The 12500-nt window shown below is 47.2% G+C and overlaps 2 pseudogenes; one reads left to right on the top strand and one right to left on the bottom strand.

The window, feature by feature from the left end:
• Positions 1-7834, top strand: part of LOC115379159 (guanine nucleotide-binding protein G(olf) subunit alpha-like) — a 9601-nt pseudogene extending 1767 nt beyond the window's left edge.
• Positions 7835-9338: 1504 nt separating this feature from the next.
• LOC115378561 (gamma-soluble NSF attachment protein-like) overlaps positions 9339-12500 on the bottom strand; it is an 11873-nt pseudogene continuing 8711 nt past the window's right edge.

Here is a 12500-nt window from a genome sequence, read left to right as displayed (position 1 = left end):
GTGGTGAGTGGGTCTGGTGGCGGGAGGTGTATCCCAGGATGCACTGCGGCTGTAGTGGGTGTGGGGCCTGAGGATCCTGTTAGCCACGCCCACTTCTGGGCAGCCGACCAGTCACTGCAGTCGTTACAGATGATGTCATCATTACAGATGATGTCATCGTTACAGATGACTCCTTCCCTCGCCTCCTCTCCTCCCTTCCTTTCCTCCTTTTCTTTCCTCTTTTCCTCTCCTCACCTTCTTCCCTCGCCTCCTTTCCTCTCGTCCTTCCCTCACTTCCTCTCCTCCCCACAGTTCCCACGATGCTTTGCAGCACGGCAGCGTTCAGCACAGATATAGAGAGACAGCTCGGTGCGTCCCGGCGCTGATGCAGAGGGGCGTCGCCCAAACAAAATTACTTTTTTACAGAAGTAATTAGTAATTGTAACTTATTAGTTTTGTGAGTAATTGGTCCCAACAACAAATCAGAACTTATTCCTCCACCTTTTTTCACCCGTTATGTTTTTGTTGCCGACGTCATGACATGTTGTTCTGTAGAAAACAGGCCACTTTTTACCAGATAACTACTATTACTTGATAATATACTTGATAATTAATTATATTCACAATTAAATCTTTCAAACTAAAATCTTATTACCCAGATATATATATATATATATATATATATATATATATATATGTATATGTATAGTATATATAGTATAGTAGCGAGCACAGACCTGTCAGCAGCCTGCTCACCTGCAGGGGGCGGAGTCACAGGCGTGTCCAGGGGCCCCGCCAGGGACTTTGGGCCCCATGAAAAGAAATCTTATTGGGCCCTTATATAGCCGGCCAATAGGCAAACCTTTTATTTCAGGCCTTTCGAGGGCCCCGTCCCCACTGTGGCCCCGGGTCATCAGTCCCCCCCCACTGCCCCCCCCACGACGCCGGGGGGCGTGGCCTATCGAGCTTTCTGTCTATACTGTGGCGTTCAGAACATGAAACAGTTTCCTGTTACAGAGCTTCTGTGTGTGTGTGTGTGTGTATGTGTGTGTGTGTTTGAGTGTGTGTGTGTGTGTGTGTGTGTGTTTGAGTATGTGTGTGTGTGTGTTTCAGACCATCGTGTCAGCCATGAGCACACTGACTCCGCCCATTCCTATCAGTAACCCTGGCAACCAGTTCAGAGTTGACTACATCAAGAGCATCGCCCCGCTGTCTGACTTTGAATACACAGAGGTAACACACACACACACGCACACAACACACACACACACACACACACACACACACACACACACAGCGGGGTCTGAGATCAGCTGATCAGCTGAAGTGGGCGGGGTCTGATTGGCGACTGTGTGTGTGAAATGTGACAGTTACAGGAAATCTGACCTGTGCTAACATGCTAACTACATGTTAGCATGTCTGTCTGTCCTGTGCCACAGGTAAGACAGACAGGTGAGACAGGTGAGACAGACAGGTGACATAGACAGGTGACACAGCTGAGACAGACAGGTGAGACAGGTTAGACAGACAGGTGAAAACAGCCAGGTGAGACAGGTTAGACAGACAGGTGAAACAGCCAGGTGAGACAGGTGAGGTTAGGGCAGCAGGAGAGTTCGTTAGCTTGTTTGTTTTAATGAAGCTAATGATGTGATGTAATGAGGGAGGGCACACAGCAGGATGTGTGTGTGTGTGTGTGTGTGTGTGTGTGTGTGTGTGTGTGTGTGTGTGTGTGAGACAGTGTTTCACCTGAGGCCTAATTATCCAAACATCCCGTGTCTCTGAGGACTAACAAGAGACAAAACAAGCTCTTCCTGTCACACACACACACACACACACACACACACACACACACACACACAGTGTGTGACAGATGAGTGGTGTTTGAAGGCGTTTCATTGTGAGAACATGTTCGTGCAGTAAAACAGTTTCATAGATTTAAGAATTAAGAGACGATTTTTCAAACCATCAAACATTCCCAGCCGACACTTTGGAACGTAAAGGTTCTGCTACAGTACAGGGTTCCCCTGCTGGGAACGTAAAGGTTCTGCTACAGTACAGGGTTCCCCTGCTGGGAACGTAAAGGTTCTGCTACAGTACAGGGTTCCCCTGCTGGGAACGTAAAGGTTCTGCTACAGCACAGGGTTCCCCTGCTGGGAACCTAAAGGTTCCCCTGCTGGGAACGTAAAGGTTCTGTTACAGCACAGGGTTCCCCTGCTGGGAACGTAAAGGTTCTGCTACAGCACAGGGTTCCCCTGCTGGGAACGTAAAGGTTCTGCTACAGCACAGGGTTCCCCTGCTGGGAACGTAAAGGTTCTGCTACAGCACAGGGTTCCCCTGCTGTGATTCAGCAGGTCATGTTTGTTAGAACAGTCTGGATTGCTGGACGTGCTCGTTTGGAACATCTGGAGGTGTTCCTTTTCATTTCTGCAGGTTCTTGATGGTTCTTGAAGGTTCTGCAGTGAAAGTAAACCATGTGTCTGTCTCTGCAGGACTTCTTTGAGCACGCTCAGAAGCTGTGGGAGGACGACGGGGTGAGGGCGTGTTTCGAACGAGCCAACGAATACCAGCTCATCGACTGCGCCCAGTAGTGAGACACACACACACACACACACACACACACACACACACACACACACACACATCTTCAGTCTTCCAGTTCATTACTCAGAGGGACTGACAGTCCAAGTCCCAATGGACCAATCAGAACGCTCCGTTAACCATGATGGCCCCATCACAGCCCAGGGGGGCGGGACTGAGGGAAGCAACAGAAGAAGGTGATTGGCTGATGGAGGTGGTTATGTTACAGGTTGCTATGGGAACAGATTCTCCAGCCCAAACTCCTGAGATTTACTGTCAACAGAAGCTAAACCTGTTCACTTAGCAAGAGCATTGGTGTTGGTGGGGGTGTTGTTGTTCTTTGTTGTTGTTGGTGTTGATGTTGTTGTTGTTGTTGATATTGTTGTTGTTTGTTGTTGGTGGTGGTGTTGTTGGTGGTGTTGTTATTGTTATTGTTGTTTGTTGTTGGTGGTGTTGTTATTGTTGTTTTTGTTGGTGGTGGTGTTGTTCTTTGTTGTTGTTGTTGTTGATATTGTTGTTTGGTGTTGTTGGTGGTGTTTATTGTTATTGTTGTTTGTTGTTGGTGGTGTTGTTCTTTGTTGTTGTTGTGTTGATGTTGTTGTTGTTTGTGTTGGTGGTGGTGTTGTTGGTGGGTTGTTATTGTTATTGTGTTTGTTGTTGTTGGTGGTGTTGTTCTTTGTTGTTGTTGTTGTTGATATTGTTGTTTGTTGGTGGTGGTGTTGTTGGTGGTGTTGTTATTGTTATTGTTGTTTGTTGTTGGTGGTGTTGTTCTTTGTTGTTGTTGGTGTTGATATTATTGTTGTTTGTTGTTGGTGGTGTTGATATTATTGTTGGTGGTGGTGGTGTTGTTATTGTTGTTTGTTGTTGGTGGTGTTGTTCTTTGTTGTTGTTGGTGTTGATATTGTTGTTTGTTGTTGGTGGTGTGTTCTTTGTTGTTGTTGGTGTTGATTATTGTTGTTGTTGTGGTGGTGGTAGTGTTATGTTGTTGTTGTTTGTTGTTGGTGGTTTGTTATTGTTATTGTTTGTTGTTGTTGGTGTTGATATTGTTGTTTGTTGTTGGTGGTGTTGATATTGTTGTTTGGTGTTGTTGGTTGTTGTTGTTCTTTGTTGTTGTTGGTGTTGATATTGTTGTTGTTGTTGGTGGTGTTGTTCTTTGTTGTTGTTGGTGTTGATATTATTGTTGTTTGTTGTTGGTGGTGGTGTTATTGTTATTGTTGTTTGTTGTTGGTGGTGTTGTTATTGTTATTGTTGTTGTTGTTGTTGGTGTTGATATTGTTGTTGTTGGTGGTGTTGATATTATTGTTGTTTGTTGTTGGTGGTGGTGTAAAGATATTTAGGGATGTTCTCCACTTGCTTGCTTCTTCATGTTCACTAAACCAAACGAACAAACAATCAGGTGATGTTTGAGCTGGATCTGCTGCAGAACCTCTGAAACCTCAAAAACCTCCAGAAACATTAGAACCTTCAGAGTCTCTTGGACTCCACAACCATTGGAACTCCCAGAATCTTCTAACTTCCTCTGGAACAACAGACAACCTTTAGAATTCCAGGACCTTTTACCTCCATGACCTCCAGAACATTAGAACCTCCAGAACTCCACACTCTCTGGAACCTGTGAAACCTCAAAAAAACACAAAAACACAAAACCTTTTGAACCTTCAGAGCCTCTAAAACTCCAGAACATTATCAATCTTCAGAACCTCTGGAACTCCAGAACCTCTAGAACTCCAAGACCTCTGAAACCCCAACAACAACTTCAGAACTTTTGCAACCTTCAGAACCTTTAGAACTTCAAGAACTCTAGAACTCCAGGACTTGTAGAACATTCAGAATCTCTAGAATATTGAGAACTTCTAGATTATTAAGACCTTCCACAATTCCATGGATAACATGGAACAACAATGGAGGACGTTCTGAAGAAAAGTCCACACACACACACACACAATTAATTCTATACTGCAATCAACTCTGTGTGTGTGTGTGTGTGTGTGTGTGGTGTGTGTGGTGTGTGTGTGGTTCTAGCTTCCTGGACAGGCTGGATGCAGTGAGGAGGAGCGACTACACTCCCACTGACCAGGTCAGGAAGTCTGACTGACCTTTTGAGGTTAATTGGTGGTAAAGCAGCGCCCCTGCTGCTCATTAGCCACCTGCCAGCAGTGCCTTGTTAGCACCTGGAGGACATTATTTTCATTTGTTACTGTAATTATTTGATTCATTTGATGTATTTGCTTTTTGATTTTTTTCTGAAATAAAACATTAAATTCTCACAGGGAAATCAAATAATAGCTTTAATAGTTGTAGTAAATTGACTAACAAGTATCACATAACGAGGGTGTCATCATCATCATCACCATCATCATCATCGGTAGTAGCAGCAGTGCTGTTTGTGTTAATCTGACCGGCGTTTCTTCTTCTCCTGCAGGATTTGTTGCGCTTCAGAGTTTTGACATCTGGGATTTTTGAAACCAGGTTTCAGGTTGACAAGGTCAACTTCCAGTAAGTGCTTTTAGTCCCGCCCCCTCTTTATGTAGACCAATCACAGCAAGCGTCTCAGCTTCACACCGACAGGGTTACAGACTCTGTCTCCACCTGCAGGAACACGGCTGTCATTACACATGCACTTTATCTGAATGAGTTCATCACACATCTCTGCCTGTCTGCCTGTCTGCCTGCCTGCCTGTCTGTCTCTCTGTCTGCCTTACCCTCCATCTGCCTGTCTCTCTGTCTCTCTGTCTCTCTGTCTCTCTGCCTACCTGTCTGTCTCTCAGTATGTTTGATGTAGGAGGGCAGAGGGACGAAAGGAGGAAGTGGATTCAGTGCTTCAACGGTGAGAACATAACTGACTGGCTGACTGGCTGACTGGCTGACTGACTGACTGGCTGACTGGCTGACTGGCTGACTGGCTGACTGGCTGATTGCTGACTGGCTGACTGACTGACTGACTGACTGACTGACTGACTGAGGCTGATTGGCTGACTGAGACTGACTGACTGACTGACTGGCTGACTGGCTGATTGGCTGACTGGCTGACTGACTGACTGACTGACTGACTGACTGGCTGATTGGCTGACTGATGACTGACTGGCTGACTGACTGACTGGCTGATGGCTGACTGACTGATGACTGACTGGCTGATTGGCTGACTGACTGACGTGACTGACTGACTGACTGACTGACTGACTGGCTGACTGGTTGACTGACTGACTGACTGGTTGACTGACTGACTGGCTGACTGACTGACTGACTGACTGACTGATTGGCTGGTTAACTGACTGACTGGTTGACTGGCTGACTGACTGACTGACTGGTTAACTGACTGGTTGACTGACTGGATGACTGCCTGGCTGGCTGGCTGACTGACTGACTGACTGACTGACTGACTGACTGACTGACTGGCTGGCTGACTGACTGGCTGGCTGACTGACTGGCTGGCTGACTGGCTGACTGACTGGCTGCATGAATAAGCAGCTGACTGACTGACTGACTGACTGACTGGCTGACTGGCTGACTGGCTGACTGGCTGACATGAATAAGCAGCTGACGATGACTGACTGACTGACTGGCTGATGGCTGACTGGCTGACTGGCTGACATGAATAAGCAGCTGGCTGACTGGCTGCCTGTTTGTGGCAGACGTGACGGCGATCATCTTCGTGGCGGCGAGCAGCAGCTACAACATGGTGATCAGAGAGGACAACTCGACCAATCGGCTGCGAGAATCTCTGGACCTCTTCAAGTCCATCTGGACCAACAGGTGAGGAGCCAGCCAACCAGTCACCTGTGGGAGGAGCCAGCCAACCAGTCACCTGTGGGGACTGATCTGCTCCACGTTCTCCTCACTTCTCATACAAAGGACATTTTTATTATCATTAACTTACATTATGATGAACATTCAGCTGGACGTGAAATTAAGATTCATTTAAAATCATCAAACAGCCTCAGAGGACGTGAACACGACGCAGAACCTCAGTAATGAGGTTCTCCATCTGATGATGGATGCCTGTGATTGGCTGTGGTTCACGCTGCTTTGTGATTGGCTGTGGTTCACGCTGCTTTGTGATTGGCTGTGGTTCACGCTGCTTGTGATTGGCTGTGGTTCACGCTGCTTTGTGATTGGCTGGCAGGTTCCTGAAGACCATCTCTGTCATCCTGTTCCTCAACAAGCAGGACGTCCTGGCTGAGAAGATCCTGGCCGGGAAATCAAAACTGGAGGACTATTTCCCAGAATACACCCAGTACACAGTCCTGCTGATGGTACACACACACACACACACACACCCACACACACACACACACACAATACACACACAAAACATGGACACACAAATTACAAAAATTAGAATTAGGTAAAATACTGCAATCTGTCGGCTTAATGTCAACATGGTGCTGTGTGTGTGTGTGTGTGTGTGTGTGTGTGGTGTGTGTGCGCGTGTGTGTTCAGCTGTGCCAGATTCTGATGAAGACCCCAAAGTGATGAGAGCCAAGTTCTTCATCAGGGACGAGTTTCTGGTATGTAGAGAACCAAGATTGAAATTGAAGTGTGTTTGCATGTGTGCATGTGTGTGTGTGTGTGTGTGTGTGTGTGTGTGTGTGTGTGTGTGTGTGTGGGCTTCATGCTTTCATTTCAACACCTATTGTTGAGGCAGTCGACAAAACAGACAGTGAGCCAAACTCGAGCGGGGCAGCGAACAGAGCAGAGTGCAGTGCAGCCCTCAGGCCAGCAGGGGGCAGCACTCAGCAGCTGCCAAGCCTGAGAAACTGAATGGGAGGAGAACAGACACTCACCTGTGTGCTGTGGTCATGTGACTAGTTCAAACAATGATGGCGATTGTTGTTGGTTGCCATAGTAACAGCACACATAAGGGCCGTAAAGTGTCACACTCGCTTGAGAACTGCCTGTGGCAAGGCGGTGAGATGTGACTGTGTGTATGTGTATGTGCGTGTGTGTGTGTGTGTGTGTGTGTGGGTGGTATGTGCGTGTGTGTGGTGTGTGTGTGTGTGTGTGTGTGTGTGGTGTGTGTGTGTGCGTGCGTGCGTGCGTGTGTGTGTGTATGTGCGTGTGTGTGTGTGTGTGTGTGTGTGTGTGTGTATGTGCGTGTGTATGTGCGTGCGTGCGTGTGTGTGTGTGTGTGCAGAGGATCAGCACGGCGAGCGGCGAGGGGAAACATTACTGTTATCCTCACTTCACCTGCGCCATCGACACGGAGAACATCCGCCGCGTCTTCAACGACTACCGTGACATCATCCAGCGCATGCACCTCCGCCAGTACGGCTTCTGATTGGCCGGGTGCCTGGCCCGCCCCCTTCAGGCCTGACAGATTTGATAGGCTTTGACTGTGTGGTACTGATAGATCATTGATGTTGATCAGTAGGCTGATAGTGAGCAGATAGAATATGACTGATCAGACCGATGGAACTCTGAATGGAATGTTATTGATTGGTGAATATCAGTTATTGAAAAGAGCAGAGAAAATTCCTCCTCTTCTTTTTTCTCTTTCTCTTGTGTTTCGTTGGACTTTTGGTTTTTCTCTCTCTGCCTGGTGAAAGGGTGTCGTCATGACGATGATGTGTAGCCAGCATATTTATTCTATTCTGCTATTTTCCTGTAGTTGCCATAGCAACAGTCTGCCAGATGTGTCATATAAAACAGAATTGTAATTCCGGGGGGCGGAGCTTAGCAAAATAGTTTTAAAACAGTTCTGTAGTTGTATGAATATGTAATCTAAATCTATTTTTTCATATTTCTAAGGCTGAGTCCTGTTGTTACTCTGTGGGCGGAGCTTATACTCTCTGGGATTGGCTAGTCTGGTCAGACCTTTCTCTGATTGGCTCATCCAGAGTCTGATCCAATCAGTGAGAGAATGGAAGAAGAGTTTGAGTTTGAGCCCCAACTCCTAACAAGCCCCCTCCCTCCCCGTAGTAGTTGTAGTGCTGTAGTAGTACTGTAGTACTGTAACAGTGTGATACTGATAAAGAGCAGCTTTAAAGGAATTCATCACCATGGAAACCACAGATTTAGATTCATTCATGGAAAACTGACAGGAGCCTTCAGCATCTTCCAATCAGTTATCATCAAAGTATATTTATGAGCTGACAGTAACATTTTTCAAGTAATGCTGTTGACAAAATGAGTAATCTGCATATTTGCATAAATAATCAAAATATTTGAACGAGTCCATGCTGTGGTTTGCTGTGACTGGATCCCTCAGATTTGGATGATGTAGGAATAACTTCAATATGCAACCATACAGATTCTGTTCTGGCTTCTGATTGGTCAATCTGTGCAGTGACGATGATGTCATCCACTTTCTACTGTTTCCACTGTGTTTCTACTTCAATAAAGACGGTAAACTGAGGAGAGTCTGTCTTTACTGCAACAGATAGTGAGATTCAACAAGCCCCGCCCTCATCTGTTTTCAACTCTAACCTTTATTCATGAATCTGTTATTAACCCTCATCTTAATTCTAATATTAATATTAAAATATTAATAAACATATTAATAATATTAATAAACCGTCTCAAACCGGTCTAAACCAGTCAAAACCGGTCATAACAAGCTGAAAACAGTCTAACCAGCTTCAGACAGTCTAAAAGGCTGTAATCAGTTTAAACCGTATCAAACCAGTCTAAACCGGCCAAAACCAGTCTAAACCGCCACAGAACAAAGACCCTCATGTAATGTTGTGGTTAACAGAGCAGATCAACACCTGACATCACCGGTCACATGACAGCATGTGATGTCAGCGTCGTATCTCAGCAGTAACAAACAGTCAGACAGCTGATTGATCTCAATCGACTTTAATTGATCAGAACCAAAAGAGGCACATTGAGGCGCGGCACACGGTTCCTGGGCGAGTCCCTTTACCCGGCTGGACAAACTGGGCCAGCTTCACCCTGCGGACCGGTCCGGAGACCACACTGGACTGGTCCGGTCCAGTCCAGAGACCAGACTGGACTGGACTGGACTGGTCCAAGTTGCCAGTGGAACCTTTCCAGCATGTTCCAACTGGCCAGATCCAATCACAGCAGGTTGGTGTTAAAAGGAAGCTGGAGTTTCCCAGTGTGCCACGGTTAAAGGACATGCCCAGTATCATAGCCCCGCCCCCTCAAATATGATTGGCTCACACAGTCAACAGGTCTGCATGGAGTCATATGATTGGCTGATGACAGCACAAACAGCTGGGCGCATGCAACCGTTCCACATGCTAGAGAATGAATGGCTTAGAGTCAAAGGCAGAACACACACACACACACACACACACACACACACACAGTTCAAGTGTTGAAGAAAAGGCAACATTTCCATTTCCAGTCCAGTTCCTTCTCACTGCCCATCTACTTCCTGTCCTGTGATTGGCAAGCACAGGTCATGTGACACTCCAGAGAAACTCACTGCAGCATCAGGCAAACTTTTCAAAATGCACCAAGGATTTTCAATGGGATAACATTTAAAATGCACCAAGGTTTCAGTGGGATAACATTTAAAATGCACCAATGGTTTTCAGTGGGATAATGTGACATCAAGTTAGCAGCAGTGACCTTTGACCTTTGACCTGACAGAAACACACTTTATGATGAATGAGTGGTGCCTTCAGGGTCTGTTCACTAACACCAGGCACTTGAACCAGGTAGACAGAAATCTGCCCTGCTGTGTCTACTAAGAGATGAAACGATATCGTCAGAGAAACAAGATGAGCAGCTCACCTGAGCCAGGTCAGGGCTTAATGCTGATTGGTTGAAACACATGTACCTGAGCAGGGCGGGCATGACGGTGAGTGGCCCGTATGTGGATCAGGTGTGTGGAGCTGCAGGGCAGGAGGGGCCACTGGGCCAACACAGCTTGACCTGCTGGTGGCGCTAGAGGAGGGTGTCATCCTCTAGGCAACATGAACCGACATGGAGGTGTAATGGCCCGCCCCAGTCCAGACTGACAGAGAGGGGCGGGGCCATTGAGTCAAATCTCACCATGTTTCTGACTGAACACTTTGATGTCGATGTTGGGACGACGACTGAGATTTCTGATAAACTGGTTAGTGATGTGGATATGATGACAGACAGGCAGAGACCAGAACATCTAGAACATCTAGAACATCTAGAACATCCAGAACATCTAGAACATCCAGAGCATCTAGAACATCCAGAGCATCTAGGACATCTAGAACATCTAGAACATCCAGAACATCTAGAACATCTAGAACATCCAGAACATCTAGAACATCCAGAGCATCTAGAGCATCTAGGACATCTAGGGCATCTAGAGCATCTAGAACATCCAGAACATCTAGGACATCTAGAACATCTAGAACATCTAGAACGTCTAGAACATCCAGAGCATCTAGAACATCCAGAGCATCTAGGACATCTAGAACATCTAGAACATCTAGAACATACCACCGAGCCCAGAGAGCTGCTTCCTGTTCCTGTGCTCAGCCTCCAAACCCCCGGCCCCCCTGGTCCTGCAGCTCCACATCCACATCACCATAAGCAGCGTGAAGCGCTTCACCTCTGGCTCGTCTTCACAACACGCCGAGGTGTTACAGTCAGCTGATCGGCTGAATGACAGCTGTTTCCGTGGCGATAGCGTCAACAGTTCTCAGACGTACATGACAAACTCGAACCTGAACAAAAGAGGTTTTTTTCCGATCGCAATCAAACGCGGCACGAAACATGAACATGCTGACACTGAGGATGTTGCTGTGGTGCTGTCATGCATCTGTTTCCATGGTAACAGGACTTCTGATTATCAGGGGTCAGGCGTCATGACAACGCTAACTGATGACCCGTGAACAGACATGCTCAGTGAGGCAAACAGGAAGTCTTTCTCTCAGTCAGGAAGACAGAGGGCAAAAGGAAGTGGGCTCAACAAGAAACAGGAAGTGGCTAACACAGCCCGCCGGCGTATTCGTCGTCCTCCTCTTCGGGCTCCACCTCCCCGGCTCTGGCCCCGCCCTCCGATGACTCAGCGGGAAGCTTCTTCTTCTTCGTGGCTCCGGGAACGCGCAGAGACAGCGCCAGCTTGGCATACTGCACCACAGAAGAGAGTGAACACTGCCGTCACTACACACCACTGAAGAAGACATATTACTAAAATTAAATTTCACAGGTTAAACAGTGAACACAGCAGCAACATTACTGCAAGCTGCTGTTACCCTACAGTTACAGTGAAGAGGGCCAACAGCAGCAACAGCTAACCCGAACCCTAACCCTAACCCCCTAACCCGAACCCTAACCCTAACCCCCTAACCCGAACCCTAACCCCCTAACCCAAACCCTAACATTACTGCAAGCTGCTGTTACCCTACAGTTACAGTGAAGACGGCCAACAGCAGCAACAGCTAACCCGAACCCTAACCCTAACCCCTAACCCGAACCCCCTAACCGAACCTAACATTACTGCAAGCTGCTGTTACCCTACAGTTAGAGTGAAGACGGCCAACAGCAGCAACAGCTAACCCTAACCCTAACCCTAACCCCCTAACCCGAACCCCTAACCGAACCCTAACATTACTGCAAGCTGCTGGAACCCTACAGTTACAGTGAAGAGGGCCAGCAGTAGCAACAGCTAACCCAACCCCAACCCTAACCCGAACCCTAACATTACTGCAAGCTGCTGTGACCCTACAGTTACAGTGAAGACGGCCACAGCAGCAACAGCTAACCCGAACCCTAACCCTACCCCCTTAGCCCCCGAACCCTAACCCTAACATGACTGCAAGCTGCTGATACCCTACAGTTACAGTGAAGACGGCCAACAGCAGCAAACAGCTAACCCGAACCCCACAGCTACAGCAGATGATGACTGGAAGAGGGCCAAGAGCAGCAGAAACAACAGGACGAACAGCTTAGAGGGAGCAGGGGTAGTAGTAGTAGTAGTAGTAGCAGTAGTAGCAGTAGTAGTAGTAGCAGTAGTAGCGTAGCAGAGTAAAAGTAGTAGTAAAAGTAGT

This window comes from Myripristis murdjan, chromosome 20 (genome assembly GCF_902150065.1).
Source record: "Myripristis murdjan chromosome 20, fMyrMur1.1, whole genome shotgun sequence".
Taxonomy (NCBI): domain Eukaryota; kingdom Metazoa; phylum Chordata; class Actinopteri; order Holocentriformes; family Holocentridae; genus Myripristis; species Myripristis murdjan.
The sequence above is the reverse complement of the archived record's forward strand: the minus strand, read 5'-3'. Positions and strand labels throughout refer to the sequence as shown.